At 40.4% G+C, this 18,423-nt stretch overlaps 1 protein-coding gene across 36 annotated transcripts in view; it reads left to right on the top strand.

The window, feature by feature from the left end:
* C37H2orf88 (chromosome 37 C2orf88 homolog) overlaps positions 1-18,423 on the top strand; it is a 228,880-nt gene that overhangs the window by 206,097 nt on the left and 4,360 nt on the right. For 2 of the 36 annotated variants that reach the window (XR_005385036.1, XR_005385060.1), the window contains exon 17: positions 11,718-11,904. The exons of 33 other annotated variants lie outside the window; for them this stretch is intronic. The gene's annotated coding sequence lies outside the window, so the exon portion shown is untranslated. Of the gene's footprint in view, positions 1-1,860; positions 2,775-11,717; positions 11,905-18,423 lie in introns of all 36 variants that reach the window. One more of the 36 variants, XR_005385028.1, reaches the window with a different exon arrangement.

Genomic DNA, 18,423 nt, shown 5'->3' on the forward strand with positions numbered 1-18,423 from the left:
CTCCCCCTCCCCTCCCGAGGCCTCCAACTAGTGAAAGGACGCGCAGAGTTGTCCGGCAGGAGGCTCCGAAACTTTGCTCCGTGTCCGAGAGACAGTGACCCAAGAATAGTTAAGAAATGAGGAGTCTAAGGTGGTAGAGACTTAGGGCTTCTGTCCTCAGCCCCAGATGGAACTCGGTGATCCAGTCCCATCTGAGCAGGCAGTGCAGGCAGTTCTGCATCTAGGTTAACTAGATCATCTAGGCCTAACCGCCTTCTAGGAAGGAGATACACCCCGGGTGGCTACAAACCTCAGCGCCCCCAGCACCCCCACATGGCTACCAAGGTGGGCTTTACTCATCCTTTAATGATACAGTCAGAAATTTCTTGAAGGTGAACATGTTTTCCTCTTCTGTTACTTTACGCCCCCCTCCAGTTTCCACCTTGCTGCTCTGTAGGGTTGCGTCTTAATTGTGGCTCCATCGTACCAGCTGTACCTTCTCTTTTTATGTCCCCTGCGCGTTTGGTGAGTTTGTTCAGCAGACATTCAAGTTATTGATGACCTAAGAAACGGGTCCTTCTGCCATGGGAGCTTCTCTGGGCGAGTGGCACGGTGGAAAGTGCTCCTCAACTGTTGGAAACTGGTTTTGGAGCTTGGCGGTGATGCTCAGGAGCTTTGTGAGCTTGAGAAACTTATTTCCCAGATTAATAAAATAAGGGTAGGAACTTCTCCCTTTCGGGGTGCTTGTTAAAATTCAAAGTAATGTACCCAGGGAACCCAGCGCAGCCCTGGTTGGGGACATACCTGGCCTTTGGGATGTGCTGCTGAGACAAACCAGTGCGCTGGCCTCTGTGTTTATCAAACTATTCCTGCCTATAGGTCAGTCTTCTTCGTAAGACATCATGAGAAAAATGTTAATCAAATGTTTTACTAAAAATAAACATCTTGAGTATCCCTAACCTATCACAAAAGTAAATGATGTTAGTTTAAAAATGACTAATTCTTAGTGAATTTGTAAGTATCTGAAATAGGAAGAGCCTTTACTTATAGACTTAATTTATTGCTTATAAATTAAAAGTGAAATGAAGGATGTGTTAGGGAGGTGATTTTTCCCCCTAATCTTCTAGGTTTTTGGCTGATAAATTGATATAAGACAGATTGACAAATAAAAAATAAAAATAAAAATAAACAGATTGACAGGAGAAAAACAAATTTAGTTATATCTGTACAAGAGGATGAGCACTGGGTGTTATACTGTATGTTGGCAAATTGAATTTATTTATTTTTATTTATTTTATTTATTTTTTCATTCATTCAGAGAGAGAAAGACAGAGACAGAGACACAGGCAGAGGGAGAAGCAGGCTCCATGCAGAGAGCCTGACGTGGGACTCCATCCCGGGTCTCCAGGATCACGCCCCGGGCTGTAGGCGGCACTAAACCACTGCGCCACCGCCACCGGGGCTGCCCAGCAAATTAAATTTAAATTAAAAAAAGTTAAAAAAATATCTGTACAGGAGCCCCATAAGAGTACGACACCCAGTAATAAGTGGGGCAGGTGAGGCTATGTGCCATCCTGAGCTAAGGGATAGTATGGGGTCCGAGGTTAAAGGAGAGGTGGGTAATTGCCAGGATGATACACGAGCAGGTATTTGGCAATCAGATGTTTGATCTGTCCTATAGATAGAGTTGTAGATATATGGAAGGGAACTTTTATCTGAATTACCCTTTTCTAAACCAGGCCCCTATCTCAATTCTTTTAAGTAGTTAAAGGGGAGATCAAAGTTTTCCTTGAATCCGATGCGTCTTGATTGCCCTCAGCTCACAATTATCTACAAGCCACAGTGGCCTAACTCGGTGTCGTGTGTTCTGCTCCCCTTCAGGTGTTTCACGAGGGACTTATAGTAACAAAAACTAAGGAAGCTGGGGAGGCGCTGGCTCCGGGGAGTGATAGAGCCCTGTGACCTGGGGAATGAAGGCCCGGCCTAGACAGCTTCTAATTCACGACAGCTTAAGCACTGCACTGGCCAAACAGGACTCCAACCCAGCACTACCATGAGTGGCCTTTGCTTTCACGTGCCCCGAAAGAAATAGAGCTCTGTGTAGTTACCAACATCTAACACGCTTTGAAGCACATGGATATTTAATAAATAGCTACAATTTATTTAGCATTTATTAAGCACCTTGATGTAAGAACTGTTCTGCGCAAAATAACAAAAGGAGAAATGGCTGCTGCTCTTGAGGAATATTTAATTAATCTCACTTGGGGAGACAGCACTTAGAAATTAGACCAAGTGGACATCACCTCAAGAAGAGAATTCTAAGGCTTGGAGGAATTCCAGGAGTCTGCGTACAGGAGATGGGGCTTCCCGAGCCATGAAGATAGTATGGATTTGGTTCAACAGGGAGGAGGGAGGGAGTGCTGCGGGAAGATGAGGGAGAGGCGGTGCGTTTTCACAAAAGGAAAGCTGGAAAGAGGAGAATGAGCGTGGCCGTGTGCAGTAAGGAGAGCAACTTGATGGGAGAGGAAATATCCTTGGATTAGTGAGAAATTGAATCCAGTAGGTAAAAAGAGGGCTTTAAAAATGTACGAATTAGATGTCCCTCTGCCCCTGCCTCACCCCCCAGCCCCCACCCTGATAGGAACTCTACAATGACTCCTCAGGACTGTGGTATATATATCATGAAAGAATGATCGGACTTTAAATAGCAAAACCTTCTGAATTCATGATCTTTTGACCTCGAGTCCAAGTGGATTTGTGTTTTCCCATGTCTCCACATAAGAATAATAGTTCTTGTAAGTATTCAGAAGTATGCATACTGCTATCTGGAATTTAATTCAGTGCATAGCACTTAACACAATTTATTATTTATGCCTCCTACTTGGTCTAAAATACTTGGTTTCACTATGCAACATAGACTGATCTTGAATTTGAAGGGAAGGAGAAAAACTCTTCTTCTACCCTTTTAGGTTCATTCGCTGGGTCTGCAAATCAAACGGTTAATAGATTCACAGGAGAGAACAAAAACATTTAATTACCCATGTGCCCAAGGGAGTCGCAAAGAAATGTGCTTCAGGGAAACAGAGTTGGAGACTTATGTATCATCTTAAGAAAGGGTGATAAGTTGTGGGAAAGAGGCTAGACCTTGGGGCTTGGGGCTCCTGGGGATAGACGTAAGTAATGGGAAAGTGACTAGGAAATGTATGATAAATAAGGATTGTTAAGCAGATAGACATTGTCTAATTATCTCTGGAGTAGCTCTCCTCTTTGTATAGGAGATGGAGACACCTTTACAAAGGGAAATTTATGCCCCGCTTTTTTACAAAAAGGGGGTGCAAAAACTAATTGCCGTTGGCTCAAAACAATCCTTATGCCGCATTTTGGGATGGCAAACTCTGATCTCCTTCAAATTCCTCAATGGCATTTGAGGTAAATAAAATTTAATGACTCAGAAAAAATGTCACTTAAGATAATTTGATCCATTAAGGTGACTAAGATTTAGGTTTTTTGGGCCAACCTTGACTAGAAACTACTTATTAAAGTTCAGGCTTGAGAAAGGCAAAGTCTGCGCCCTCCGTGAATTCATAGGCATGTGAGGGACAGACAAATATACCATCCATCCCAGTGGAAGCAGTGCATTCACATTGTAATAGAATTACAAGGATTGACATTTTTAGGATTATTTTGGAGTATATGGCTTCTACTTTTGAGATTGGGGAATCTCATATGTTTCTTGTGGGTTGGACTTTTGTGAATGGGATTAGGAGAACTGTTCAGAACCTGGAAGTATGAGTTTTCCAAAACAATCAGCTCAAATGCCAGTTTCTCCTTCCTTTTCAATTTTTCTTACTTCCTCCTACCTTATGATCAATTCGGTAATGATCTTATATTAATATAGTAGCAGAATAGCTACTGCATTTCTCTAATGCTTTCTGTTTTTCCTGACCACAATCGAAGGAGGAATTTGGGGCAGGAATTACTACCCTAGTTTAGAGACTAGAAAACAGAGAAGCAAAGAAAAATGCCTGTGGTCACATTGCTAATTAAATTCCTCTACTCTTGTCCAGTTAAAAGCCATTTGAAGAAATTTTATGAAAAAAAATCATTGTTCTTTTTTTTTCCCCTGACTTTTCTGAGCTTTAAATACAGATTTGCTAAACATAGCTAATGTATAGCGTCTACATATTTCTCTTCACCGGCCCAGTGAAGTTTAAAGAAAACTGTGAAAAACAGACTCAACCCACTGATTTTGAGGATAAACTCATTTTGTCTAGTGGAGCCTTTCTTTTGAGTTTGGTATTTTATGATATCAGGGAGTCATTTTCTTCAAAATTAGTTTTTAAATTCTAGTATAATTAATGTTTAGTGTTTTTTAAAGATTTTATTTATTTATTCATGAGAGACACAGAGAGAGAGACACACACACAGAGAAGAGCGTTTTATTAGTTTCAGGGGTACAGTATAGTGATCCAACAATTTTATACATTAATCAGTGCTCATTGTGGTACTTGATACTGATACATTAATCAGTGCTCATTGTGATACCCTTACCTATTTCACTCACCCCCTACCTCACCTCTGATAAGCATTCATTCTCTATAGTTAAGAGTCTGGTTTTCTGTATATGTTTGTTTTGTTTTTTGAATAGCACATATGTGTGAAATCACGTGTTGTCTTTCTCTAAATGCTTCATCTCACTTAGCTTTATACTCTGTACATCCATTGATGTTGTTGCAAACGGCAAGATTTCACTCCTTTTTGTAGGGAGGTAACACTCCATTGTACTTACATACACCACATCTGCTTCATCCACTCATCTATTGGTGGACGCTGAGGTTGTTTCCATATCTTGGCTATTATAAGTAGCTATAAAATAGCAATAAACATACGAATGCATGTATCTTTACAAATTAGTGTTTTTGTATTATGTGGGTAAATACCCAGTAATGGTATTACTGAATCATACGGTAATTTTCATTTTAATTTATTTTTGGTTTTATTTAAATTCCTGAGGAACTTCCATACTGTTTCCCAGAGTGGCTGTACCAGTTTGCACTCCTACCAACAGTGCACGAGGGTTCCTTTTACTCCACATCCTCACTAACACTTGTTTCTTGTGTTTCTTATTTTAGTCATTCTGACAGGGGTGAGGTAGTTTTGATTTGCATTTCTCTGATGATGACTGATATTGAACATCTTTTCATATGTCTGTTCGCCATCTGTATGTCTTTGGAGAAATGTCTCTTTATGTCTCCCTGATTTTTAAAAGGGATTTTTATTTTTTGGTGTTGAATTGTGTAAGTTCTTTATGTATTTTTGATATAACCCCTTATCAAGTACGTCATTTGTAAATATCTACTCCCATTCAGTAGGTTCTTTTTTAGTTTTGTTGATTTTTTTTTCCTTTGCTAAATAGAAGCTTTTTCTTTTGACGTAGTCTCAGTAGTTTATTTTTGCTTTTGTTTCCCTTGGCTCAAGAGACCTATCATCTAGAAAGATGTTTGTTGTTATGGCCAATGTCAGACAAATTACCTCCTGTGCTCTTTCCTAGGATTTTACAGTTTCAGGTCTCACATTCAGGTCCTTAATCCATTTTGAGTTTATTTTTTGTGTGGGGGGTAGGAAAGTGCTCCAGTTTCATTCTTTTGTATGTACCTGTCCAGTTCTCCCAGCATCCTTTGTTGAAGAGACTGTCCTTTTCTCTTTGGATATTCTTGCCTTCTTTGTCAAAGATTAATTGACCATATATATGGATTTATTTCTGGGTTTTCTATCCTGTTGTATTGATCTATGTATCTGTTTTTGTGTCAAAATATCACAGCTGTTATACTGTTATACAAGTTATACTACAGCTTTGTAATATAACTTGAAAACTGGGATTGTGATACCTCTAGTTTTGTTTTCCATTTTCAAGACTGCTGTGGCTTTTTGGAACCTTTTGTGATTCCATACAAATTTTAGGATTGTTCTAGTTCTGTGAAAAATGCTGTTGGTATTTTGATGGGGATTAAATCTACAGATCGCTTTGGGTAGTGTAGATGTTTTAACGATATATGTTCTTCCAATCCATGAGCCTGGAATGTCTATTTGTATCATCTTCAATTTCTTTCATCAGTGTTTTATAGTTTTAAGAGTACAGGTCTTCCAAACCTGTTCAATTTATTCATAGGTATTTTATTATTTTTGATGGAATTGTAAATGTGATTGTTTTCTTAATTTCTCTTGATGCTGCTTCATTATTAGCGTATGGAAATGCCCCAGATTTCTGTATGTTGATTTTGTATCCTGCAACCCCACTGAATTCATTTATCAGTTCTGATAGTTTTTTGGTGGAGTCCTTAGGGTTTCTATCTATACTATCATGTCATTTGCAAATAGCAAAAGTTTTATTTCTTCCTTACCAATCTGGATGCTTTTTATCCCTTTCTCTTGTCTAATTGCTGTGGCTAGGATTCCAGTAATATTTGAATAAAAGTGGTGAGAGTGGACGTCCTTTGTCCTGTTCCTGACCTTAGGGGAAAAGTTCTCCATTTTTCACCATTGAATTGTTAGCTGTGGATTCTTTTCAAAGAAACAGCTTCTGGTTTCATTGATTTGTTCTATTGGCTGTGGGGTTTTTTTGTTTGTTTGTTTGTTTTGTTTTATTGTTTGTTTTTAGTTTCTATTTCACTTATTTCTGCTCTAATCTTTAAGATTTCCTTCTTTCAACTGGCTTTGTTTGTTCTCCTTTTCCTAGCTCCTTTAGGTGCAAAGTTAGTTCATTTGAGGTTTTTCTTGCTTCATGAGGTAGGCCTGTATTGCTATAAACTTACCTCTTAGAACAGCTTTTGCTGTGTCTCAAAGATTTTGAACTGTTGTATTTTCATTCTCATTTGTTGATGGTTTCTTAAGAAGTTTGAAGCTATTCATTAATCTTTCCCCTACCCACCACATTTTGGGTATATGGTAACATCCTTTACAACTTTTTATTTTGTGATTCCCTTGGCTGATATTTATAGATATCCCTAATTTTGTTGCTTTTGTGCTTCCTACTTTTCCTATTCCTACTTATGGTTTTTTTCTTTCTACTCAGTCTCTTTTAACAGTTCTTGTAGGGCTGGCTTAGTGGTCATGAATTCCTTTAACTTTTGTTTCTCTGGGAAACTCTTTATTTCTCTTATTCTCTTATTCTGAATGATGGCCTTGCTGAATATTCTTGGCTGCAGGACTTTTTCCTTTCAGCACTTTGAATATATCATCCATTCTCTTCTGACCTGCTAAGTTTTTGCTGAAAAATCAACTGATAGCTTTATGGGGTTTCCCTTACATGTAACTGTTTTCTTTCCTCTTGTTGCTTTTAAAATTCTCTGTCACTACTTTCTGCCATTTAAATTACCACATGTCTTGATGTGGACCCCCTTGGGTTGATTTTGTTGAAGGCTCTCTGTGCCTCTTGGATCTGGATTTCTGTCTCCTTCCCCAGATTCAGGAAGTTTCCAGCTATTATTTCTTCAAATAAATTTTCTGTCCCCTTCACTCTCCTGGAATTCCTATAATGCCAATGTTACACTTGATGGTGTTGCTAAATTCCTTTCATCTATCCTTGCTTTTCTTCTTTCTCTGTCCTGTTCAGCCTGATAGCTTTCCATTACTCTGTCCTCCGGGTCACTAATCCATTCTTCCACTTCCTGCAGTCTACTATTTATTCCTACTAGTGTATTTTTAATTTAAGTTGATGAGTTCTTCACTCTGATTCATTCTTTTTTATGTTTTCTATCTCTGTTGTAGATCTCACTGAAATCTTCTCTTTTCTCAACTCCAATGGGTATCTTTATGACCATTACTTTAAATTTTCTATCACACATATTACTTATTTCCATTTCATTTAGTTATCTTGGTGTGATTTTATCTTGTTCTTTCATTTGATATATTCCTCTGTCTTCTCATTTTTTTTTTTCTAAATCTCTGTGTCTATTTCTTTGTGTTAGGAAAGTCAGCTATGTCTCCTGGTCTTGAAAGTAGTGGCCTTATGAAGAAGAGGTCCTGGAGTGCCCTGCAGTGCAGTGTCCCCTGTTCACCACAACCTGGCACTCCTGGGATGCCTCCTATGTGTGTTGCATGCACCCTGCTATTGCGGCTGAACCACATTTGCCTTCAGTGCAGTAATCTGCAATGGGTCTCTTTCCCTGTTGTGGGCAGGGCTTGCTCCCTCTGTTATTAGTGCACCAGTCTGGGGCCACCTTGAGCTTGAATTGGGTCAGATCAGGCATTTACCAGGACTGCAGTAGCACCAAACTGCAGGGCTTTTGTTGGGAGGTGGGGCCTGCAGTCAGACCAGCCATCTGCCCCTAGCCCACCGCTGGTGTCCCAGTTAGACTGATGTGTGTGATAACTTCTTTTCTTCCCAGGGCAGAAGTCACTTTGGAGTGGAGCTGGCCCCTGTTGGGGATGCTTGCACAATGCTTGGGGCTCTGCTTTAGACGGACTCCTGCCCAGGGCAGGTCGGGTGGGGCAGGTCCATAGAAGTATGTGGGAATGGGATCCCTGGGTGGCGCAGCGGTTTGGCGCCTGCCTTTGGCCCAGGGCGCGATCCTGGAGACCTGGGATCGAATCCCACATCAGGCCTCCGGTGCATGGAGCCTGCTTCTCCCTCTGCCTATGTCTCTGCCTCTCTCTCTTTCTCTCTCTGTGACTATCATAAATAAATAAAAATTAAAAAAAAAAAAGAAGTATGTGGGAATCTGATGGGTGGTGTTAGCAAGGTTTGCACTGGCCTGCTGTGGGAGGAGATCAGAGACCCTTTTCAGAACTCCTGTGGAGGATGGGCTGAAGAGGGTGGGACTGCAGAAGAACGCAGGATTGGGACATGCTATTAGCAAGCTAGGTTAGAGAATGTTCATATAGGTCCCTGCAGGTGTCTGTATGTCTGGGGCGGAGGGGGGTGGGAGGAAAATGGTGCCTGCCAGCCCTTTTGTTCCTAGAGGAGCCTCCTGCACATCCCTGTCCTTCCAGCACATGTTCTGAGATCAGTGTAAATAAACCTTCCTACGTACCTGAGGCACTTGGCAAGCTGCTGCTTCTGTGCTGTATGTCCAGACTGTCTATTGTACTGTCTCTTTGGGGATGAAGACTCAGTGTCCTCCTTCCTCCTGGGTTTCCCAGAGCCAGACCAGCTGATTTTTAAAGTTCTAGGTGTTAAGCCCCACTGATTGTAAGAACTTGCAAAGTTAAACCCCTCTGGCTTTCAAAACCCGAGGTTGTGGGGATTCATCTTCCCAGTATGGATCCCCTGCTTCGGGTGCCTGAACACCATAGCATCTCTCCCTCCTGTGGACAATCTTGTGGGTCAGCTTGGTTCCTGACCATTTTTGTTAGCTTTCAACCATTTTTGATGTGGCCTCTTCTCTATGTGTGGCTGTGAAGAGTCTGTTCTGCTACTTTTTGGGTCATTTTGGGGGTTACTTTTATTGATGTGGGTGCTATTTAAATGTATCCATGGGATGAGGTGAGCTTAGGATCCTCCTATCCTGTCATCTTCCCTGAAAGCCTCAAGGTGCCTTTTTTTTTTTTTTTTTTTTAAGAACCTGGACCAGGATCTTGGATGACCTACCAGTCTACACTCAAAGAAATGAGAAATGGCTTCACAAAAAAAATAATTTTATCAAACCCTAAAATATCAAACAACTTATCCCGTCCTCCTGTACATATAGTGTCAGGATTAAGAAGCCCACTTCACACTGCACATGGACAGGCCCGCCCCGAAGCTCATGGTGGTAGTGTAGGATGGAAGCCTCGGGAATACTTAGCTAAATCACAGATGATCGACACTGAATTTATGGGACATACAGGAGTTGCTCAGCTGTTTAATATTGTGATTTATCAACCTTGATCTTTAGGAGCCCGTGCCATGGAAGGCATCTGTCATTTCTCCTCACAAACGTGTGCCTGGTTCTGACCAAGTTGGCATTAGTTTAACTCTCTCACTTGACTTAGCCTGACGGCTTCTTAAAGACAAACCAACAAACTTAGATGTAGTACAGCCCTATTTCTTCTGCTAATTAAGTACTTGGATTGGTGGGTCCAGTGCTGCTCTATTCACAAAGTGGTGAATCTCAAGTTAGTGTTAAATCTGGGTTTGGAGCAGCTAAAAAGTATTATATTAAGTTTGACTTTTTAAAAAAGACATATTTCTGATAAGAATAGTATGTGTATTTGAAAGCATTTGGGAAGAAGAACACTTAAATTACCTGTAATCCCACCATCCAAAGAGCAACTCTGTTTTCTTGTATTTAATGATATGCTTTTTAAAGCCTATAAATCTTAAAAATTAGAATCGTACATGTGTATTTTCCTGCTTTTAAAAATGATCAATTCTGAAGACTTGGATAATCTTCTGATCTTTGTAAACTTTTCTACCACATTTTATGAGGCAGGTTGTAATATTTTCCATGTTTGGTGTCTTTTTTTAAGCTAATAATTATACTTAAAAATCATATGATATTACAAGATAGGTTTTATAACAGTCTTGAAAATATTTTCAGGGAATGGAAATGTAGGAAATTACTGCTTCAAATAACAAATATGTGAGTCCACAGTACATGTTTTTAAACAGTGTTTTTGTTATTAGGAGCCTAAATTTTTTGTTTTGCCACGGATAAATAAACCACTTTACTAGTAATTTAAAAACTTAACATGAAATATGGAAATATATTTCCTCATGTTACTAAGTATTCTCTTTAAAAGTATTTATTTAGTTAGTTAGTTAATTAGTTAGTTATCTATTTATTTGAGGCAGGTGGGGCAGAGGAAAGGGCGAGCAAGAGAGAGAGAGAGAGAGAGAGAGAGACTCTTAAGCAGGTTCCACACTGGGTGTAGAGCCTGATGTGGGACTTAATCTCAAAACCCTGAGATCATGACCTGAGCCAAAATCAAGAGTCAGATGCTTAGATGACTGAGCCACCTGGGCACCCCAGAAGCTACCATCAATATATTATGAAATACCCTAAAACTAAGTGGCTTAAAATAACAAACATACACAGTCTCTGTGGATCATGAATTTGGGTGCAACTTAGCTGAGTGCCCCTCCATCAGAGCCTCACACAGTTGTCAGCTGGAGCTATGATCTCACTTGAAGGCTTAATTGGGTTCTATACCCACTGCTGTTCACAGATTTCCCTCAACTCCTTGCCTCATGGACCTCTCCACAGGGCTTCTCACAACACAGAAGCTGGCTTCCATCAGAGGAAGAGAAGTATAAGATAGGAGCCATGGTCTCCTTGAAATTTAATCTGGGAAATGACATCCCATCACTTTTGCTATACTCTGTTGTTAGAAGCAAATCATCAGTCCTACAAAGATAGGGAATTAAACAAGGGATGGGAATTCTAAGAGGTGGAGATTACTGGGGACCATTTTAGAGGCTATCTACCATAGTTATTTAATAGTTACCTAATATTCCAGGACGTAGGCCTGTGATAATAAATCTCATATCATTGAATATGTAAGTTATTTTCAATTGTTCTAATTATAAAAAGACTACCATGAAAAATTTTATGTATAAATTGTGGTTGTCAACTCTGATCACTTTAGATTTCTGAAAGTGGGATGTCTGGGCTAGAATTGTCATGCAACTGTTCAACCGGTTTACACTGCTGTGTTTGAGTGTTCATTGTACCCTATCCCCTTTAAGACAATTCTTTTGAAGAATGGGCTTGTAAAATAAATTATTCCATAAATACAGTTTATCTGATTTGGCACAGATCGTGAAATCTGAAAGGGAGGCAGTGTGATAGAGCCGTGAGATCCCTGAGGCCAGATTCAAAAGGTTTGAGTTCTAGAACCGGAGTGCAGTTGGACTCTCCTCATCGCTATTAAGGACACATGTGTCCCCAGGCAGCATGTTTAACCTGCTTACATACAGCTCTACATCGATGTACTTTATAAAAGGTAGAAAAGTAATTCCTTTCTGTTGCATAAAATAACCATAAGACACTGGGGAAAGAGTAAAGGGGAAAGTGGAAATGAGAAATGCTCAATGGAAACAGATAGATGGAGGTGCCTGGGGGGCTCAGTCACTTGAGGGTCCAGATCTTGATTTCTGGCCCAGGTGGTGATCTCACCGTCATGGGATTAGGCCCTGAATCGGGGCCCTGCTCAGCAGGGAGCTTGCTTCTCTCCCTGCCTCTCTCCCTCTCTTTTGCCCCTCCTCCATGCTCTAAAATAAATCTTTAAAAAAAGAGAGAGAGAGATAGGCGCCTGGGTGGCTCAGCGGTTGAGCGCCTGCCTTTGGCCCAGGGTGTGATCCCAGGTCCCAGGATCAAGTCCCGCATCGGGCCCCCTGCAGGGAGCCTGCTTCTCTGCCTGTGTCTCTGCCTCTCTCTGTGTGTCTCTCATGAATAAATAAAATCTTTAAAAAAAAGAGAGAGAGAGCTAGATGGACAATTCACTGTGAAAAGTTCCAGATACTTGGTTATGATTTGTAACCTACAGTCTACTCCGTCGCTGTCTGTAGGGGTCCACTGTGCTGTGCTTTACTGCACTTCATAGAGCATCGTGATGTGCAGACTGCACTAGGTTTAGGGTGAACAGTCATTTTTCATTCGTTTTGGTTTCATGTTCTAATTCAAGCTCAGATTCCTAGTTTCAGCTACAGGGTCTGCAGGATAGTCCAGCTGTGACAAAACAAGGACAATAGTCTGACCTTGTTGCCTTGCTCTTCAGGCCCACCCGCCTCCATTCAAGGACAGCTGCTTGAGCAACGAGCTTCAGGACTTACTGCGCCTGACTCATGCGTCACGAGTGCAGTTGCCCACCTGGCCGGGGCATGGCTGACAGGGAAGCAAGTACAAGGAACTCTCCTTTGTCTACGTGGGCCTGTGTGCGTTGGGGTCTGGGGAGTGAAGGAGAGGGTGTGGCAGGAGGAGAGGCCCCTTATGTCTTATTCAGCTGCCTCAGGCATGAACAAAAAACGGCCACACCACCTATGAAGGCAAAGATACATAGGGGCCTTCTCTGGAAATCTCCACTAGTGACAGCCTGGGATAAATTGTCATCTTGTTCTGATTCTCTCTGTTTTGTTCAATAAGCTTGAGAGCACCTACAGACGCTGGCCCTGAACACATCGTAGAGGCTCTACAAACTGGCTGGATGGTTAAAGAATATTCTCACAGCTCTTTCTTTTAAAGACTTTGTCCATGCACTCATTCCTTCAGAGCCCTGAGTTGGAGGAGGAGCAGGGGGGGAGTCTCAAGCAGGCCCCACACTGAGGGGAACACGGGGCTCAGTCTCACGGCCCTGAGAGCGTTGCCTGAGCCAAACACCAAGTCGGATGCGCCACCCCAGGCAACCCTCGCTGACAGCTCTTGATGCATCTGAAGATTCAGAAATATGAAAGGAGGGATTTTTAATATTTTTATTGAAGTATGGTCAATGTTGTATTAGTTTCAGGTGTACAACACACGCATGCCGCCACGCTGCACATTGCTCAGTGCTCACCATTGCAAGAGTAGTGACAGTCACTACACAGTGTTATACATTAGGGACTGTATTCCTTATGCTGTGCTTTTCATCTCCATGACATCTCTCACTGGAGGTTTGTACCTTCTATTTATTTATTTATTTATTATTTATTTATTTATTTTTATTTTTTATTTTATTTATTTTTTTTTTAGGCTTGTACCTCCTAATGGCCTTTATCATTTCACCCATCCTCCCCCTCATCTCTCCTCTGGCAACCACCAACTTGTTCTCCATATTTGAGAATCTGTTTTTTGTTTCTTAATTTGTTCCTAGGTCCCACATATAAGTGACCTCATATGGTACTTGTTCTCTGACTTAACATTATAATTCCCCCTATGTCCATGCACATCATTGCAGATGCCGAGGTCTCGTTTCTCTTTATGGCTGAATAATATTCCGTTGCATATGCACGTATGCACATATACATGTAAGTCACAGCTTCTTTATCCATTTACCTGCTGACGGACTTGGCTCTCTTCCATATTTGGCTATTGCAAACAATGCTACAATAACATAGGGGTGCAGGGAGCTTTTCAAATTAGTGTTTTTGTATTCTCTGGGTAAATATCCAGCAGTGGAATTACTGGATCATGTGGCATTTCTAATTTTTTTTTAAGAACAGCCATGCTGTTTTCTGCAGTGGCTGCACCAGTTTACATTCCCACCGGCAGTGCACAGGGTTCCTTTTTCTTCACATCCTCACCAGCTCTTCTTTCTTTCTGGATTCTAGTCATTCTCTAGTCATACATGGCAATACTCCTTGTAGTTGTGATTTGAATTCCCTGATGATTAGTGATGTTGAGCACCTTTCCCTGTGTCCCTTGGCCTTGTGTGTGTGTCCTCTTTGGAAAAATATCTATTCAGGTCCTCTGCTCCCTTTTTAATCACATTGTTTCTTTTGTGTTGGGTTGTAGAAGTTCTTTATATTTTTTGGGTGTTAACCCCTTTCCAGATATATCATTTGCAAATATCTTCTCCTATTGAGGAGGTTGCCTTTTCATTTTGTTGATGATTTCCTTTGCTGTGTAAAAGCTTTTTATTTTGATGTAGTCACAGTATTTTGGCTTTGCTTTTGTTTCCCTTGCCTTAGGAGACATACCAACAAAAATATGTTTCTGCAGCTGATATCAAAGAGATCACTGGCAGGGAGCCTGGGTGGTGCAGTCAGTAAAGCATCTGACTGTCGGTGTTAGCTCAGGTCATGATCTCAGTGTCACGAGATCAAGCCCTACGCTGGGCTTTACGCTCACCGTGGGGTCTGCTTGAGACTTTCTTCTCTCCCTCTGCCGCCCGCCCCCCCAGCATTCTCTCTCTCCTTCTCTAAAAATAAATAAATCTTTCCTTTTGATTTCTTCTTTGCCCTGTGGGTTATTCAGAAATGTTATAGTTTCTAAGTGTTTGGAGCTTTTTTGGGTATTTTATTACCAATTATTTCTAATTTAACTCTGTGGTGTTTGGAAAATATACTCTAAGGTTTCAAGCTTTTGAAATCTTTTGGGACTACCATGTAGTTCATCTTAGTAAATGTTCTATATGCACTTGATGGGAATATGTATCCCACAGTTGTTGCATATATAGCCTTTTATAAATGTCAGTGAACTCAAGTTGAATCCTAGTGTTGTTCAAAACTTGAATTCCGCATTTTGTTCCTTTGGATATTCTCAGTTACTGAGAGAGCAATGTTAATTTCTCCCTTTAGCTCTGTCAGTTTTTCCTTCATGTATTTTGAAACTGCTAATAGTTACATATGCATTTACGATTAGCACATCTTTCTCATTAACACATAAAATATCCCTCTTTATATCTGGTAATCCTCCTGGTCTTGAAGTCTACTTTGACATTCATATAATCACAGCGACTTTTTTATGCTTCCTATTTGCATAGTGTATCCTTTTTAACCTCTTGCTTGCAACCTTTAAAGCAGGTCTCTTATAGTTAGCATATAGTTGGATTTTTTAAAGAGACTTTTTTTAGAGAAGCTTTAGGGTCACAGCAAATTTGAGCAAGCAGTACAGATAGCTCCTGTCCCCCAGCCCCCAAACATACAGCCTTACCCTCTATCGACGTCCCAGAGTGGTACATTTATTACATTAACATACAATCGTTACTCAAAGTCCATGGTTTACATTAGGGCTCACTCTTTGCTGTACATTCTATGGATTTTGACAAATCTATAATGGTATGTATCTACTACTGTAGTATCATCTGGAGCAGTTCACTGGCTTACAAATGCTCTATGGTCCACCTGTTCAACCCTCCCTCCTAACTCCTGGCAACAACCACTGGACTTTACGATCTCCATGATTTTACTCTTTTCAGAATATCAGAGAGTTGGAAAGATTGGCTTCTTGAACTTAGTAATAAGCATTATTTAAGGTTCCTCCTTTTCTTTCTATGACTTGATAACTCATTTCTTTTTAGCACTTAATAAAATTTCATTATCTGAATATACCACTGTTTATCTACTCACCTGAAGGACACTTTGGTTGCTTCCAACTTTTGGCAGTTATGAACAAAACTACTATAAGCATCCATGTGTTAGTTTTTGTGTGGACACAATTTTTCAATGCATCAAGATAAATATCAAGGAGTATGACTACTGGTTCAGATGGTAAAATTAGGTCTAGTTTTATAAGAAACTGCCAAATTGCCTTCCAAAGTGCTTGTACTATTTTGCATTCTCAACAGCAGTGAATGAGTTCCTGCTGTTCCCCATCCTTGCCAGCATTTGATGTCATCAGTGTTTGGATTTTCACCACTTTAATAATGATATCTCAATGTTGTTTTAATTTGCAGTTCCTTAAGGTAGAATTTTGAACATCTTTTCATATGCTTATTTGCCATCCGTATGTTTCTTTGGTGAGATGTCTGTTCAGATCTGTTGCCCATTTTTAAGGACATTATATGCTCTCATTCATTTGGGGAATATAAAAAATAGTGAAAGAGAATAAGGGGGAAGGAGAAAAAATGAGTGGGAAATATCAGAAAGGGAGACAGGACATGAGAGACTCCTAACTCTGGGAAACGAGCTAGGGGTGGTAGGGTGGGGGTGACTGGCACTGAAGGGGGCACTTGATGGGATGAGCACTGGGTGTTATTCTATATGTTGGCAAATTGAACACTAATAAAAAATAAATTTATAAAAAAAGAAAATAAATCAGGTTGAGTTTTGTACATTATACATAACCTTTGTCAGATATGCTTTTGAATATTTTTCTTAGTCTCCTAGCTTCTCATTTTCTTAACAGTGTCTTACACAAAGCACAAGTTTTTAACTTGATGAAGTCCAAAATCTCAATTATTTCTTTCATGGCTCAGGCCTTTGGTGTTCTATCTGAAAAGTGATTGCCACACCCAAGTTCATCTACATTATCTAATTTAACTCCTAGATGTTATCTTCTTAGGAGTCTTATAGTTTCATGTTTTACACTTAGATCTGTGATCCATTTTGAGTTAATTTTTGTGAAAGGTGTAAGATCTGTGTGTATATATATAACATTGTTCCAGCACCTGTTGAAAAGACTATCTTTGCTATTTGCGTCACCTTTGCTCCTCTGGCAAAGATCTGTTGACTAGGTTTGTGTGGGTTGGATCTTTTTAACTAGTCTGCCTTTTAGCTGAAATTTTTAGTTCATTTCCTTCCAAATTTTTGAAATGTATTTAAGTGAGCCACTTTGCTATTCTCTAATTGTCGCATTTTCCTTTTTCTTCCTATATTATTCCTTTCCTGCTGCTTTCTGGGTTAAACATGTCTAATTCCTCATTAAGATATACTTTATCTTTTTAGTGGTTTCTCAGAATGTTCAGATTTTAAAAATCATTGTCCTGTTTTTCAGATTGGATATATCTATACACATATGTTCAAGTTCATTATTAAGTATCCATTAGCTCATATTTTCCTTTTAGTTCTTGAGTGTACTTTCTGCTTTATAATTTCCATTTCTCTGATGAAATTCTCTACTTATACACTCTTTATGATCATTTTGCCTTTGTTCTTGAACATATTTAAATAGTTTTACAGTTCTATTAAATTGTGTTAACTATCAAATGCTGGGCCGTTTGGGGGTCTGTTTCTAGTAAGTTGGACACGGGACACATTTTCCTGCTTTGCCCCATTCATCTAGGATGGATATTGTGGATAATACCCTTGAAGGAGTCTGGATTATGTCACATATTCCCTTAAATGGTCTTGTTTTACTCTTTGTTGGAACTTAGTCCAGAATGGCCTATGGGGGGGCTAGCCTGTTTTTGTGAAGTTTTATTGGAATACAGCCACTGTCCCCCCCCCCTTTTTTTTAGGATTTTATTTATTTATTCATGAGAGTCACAGAGAGAGAGAGAGAGAGAGAGGCAGAGACACAGACAGAGGGAGAAGCAGGCTCCCTGCAGGAGCCCGACGTGGGACTTGATCCCAGACCCCGGGGTCACGCCCTGAGTCAAAGGCAGACGCTCAACCGCTGAGCCCCCCGGGCATCCCTGCCCACTAGTTTTCATACTGTCTGTGTGCTTTTTATAGCTAGACTCCTCCCAATGGAGTCGCTTTGTATTTATCTATCCTTAAGTCCTACCTTAAGAGAAGTTTATTCAGTGACAGCTCCCAGGTGCGAAGCTTCGAGGGCACACAGAGAGCACGGCGACCTACTTGCTGACCAGACATCAAACAAGAGTGAAACATTTAAGAGAGGAAATCTTTAATCTGATTTTAATCTGAGCTTTTCATATAGTTTGATAGAGAGCATCTAATTCAGAAGCAAAAAGAGGTGGCTTTGCCACATCTAACTTGTGCTGCCTAAAGGCTGTCATTCTGTCTGAATTGCAGACGTCTAACCAGGTGACAGGCTTGACTTCAATAACAGTCCAAGACGTACTGAGGCTCCTGAGGTTGAGGCAGGAAAAAATGTTTTATAAGCTTGTTTCCCTCAACAGAACAAATCAGAGGTTGGCAAA

This window comes from Canis lupus, chromosome 37 (assembly GCF_011100685.1).
Source record: "Canis lupus familiaris isolate Mischka breed German Shepherd chromosome 37, alternate assembly UU_Cfam_GSD_1.0, whole genome shotgun sequence".
NCBI lineage: Eukaryota > Metazoa > Chordata > Mammalia > Carnivora > Canidae > Canis > Canis lupus.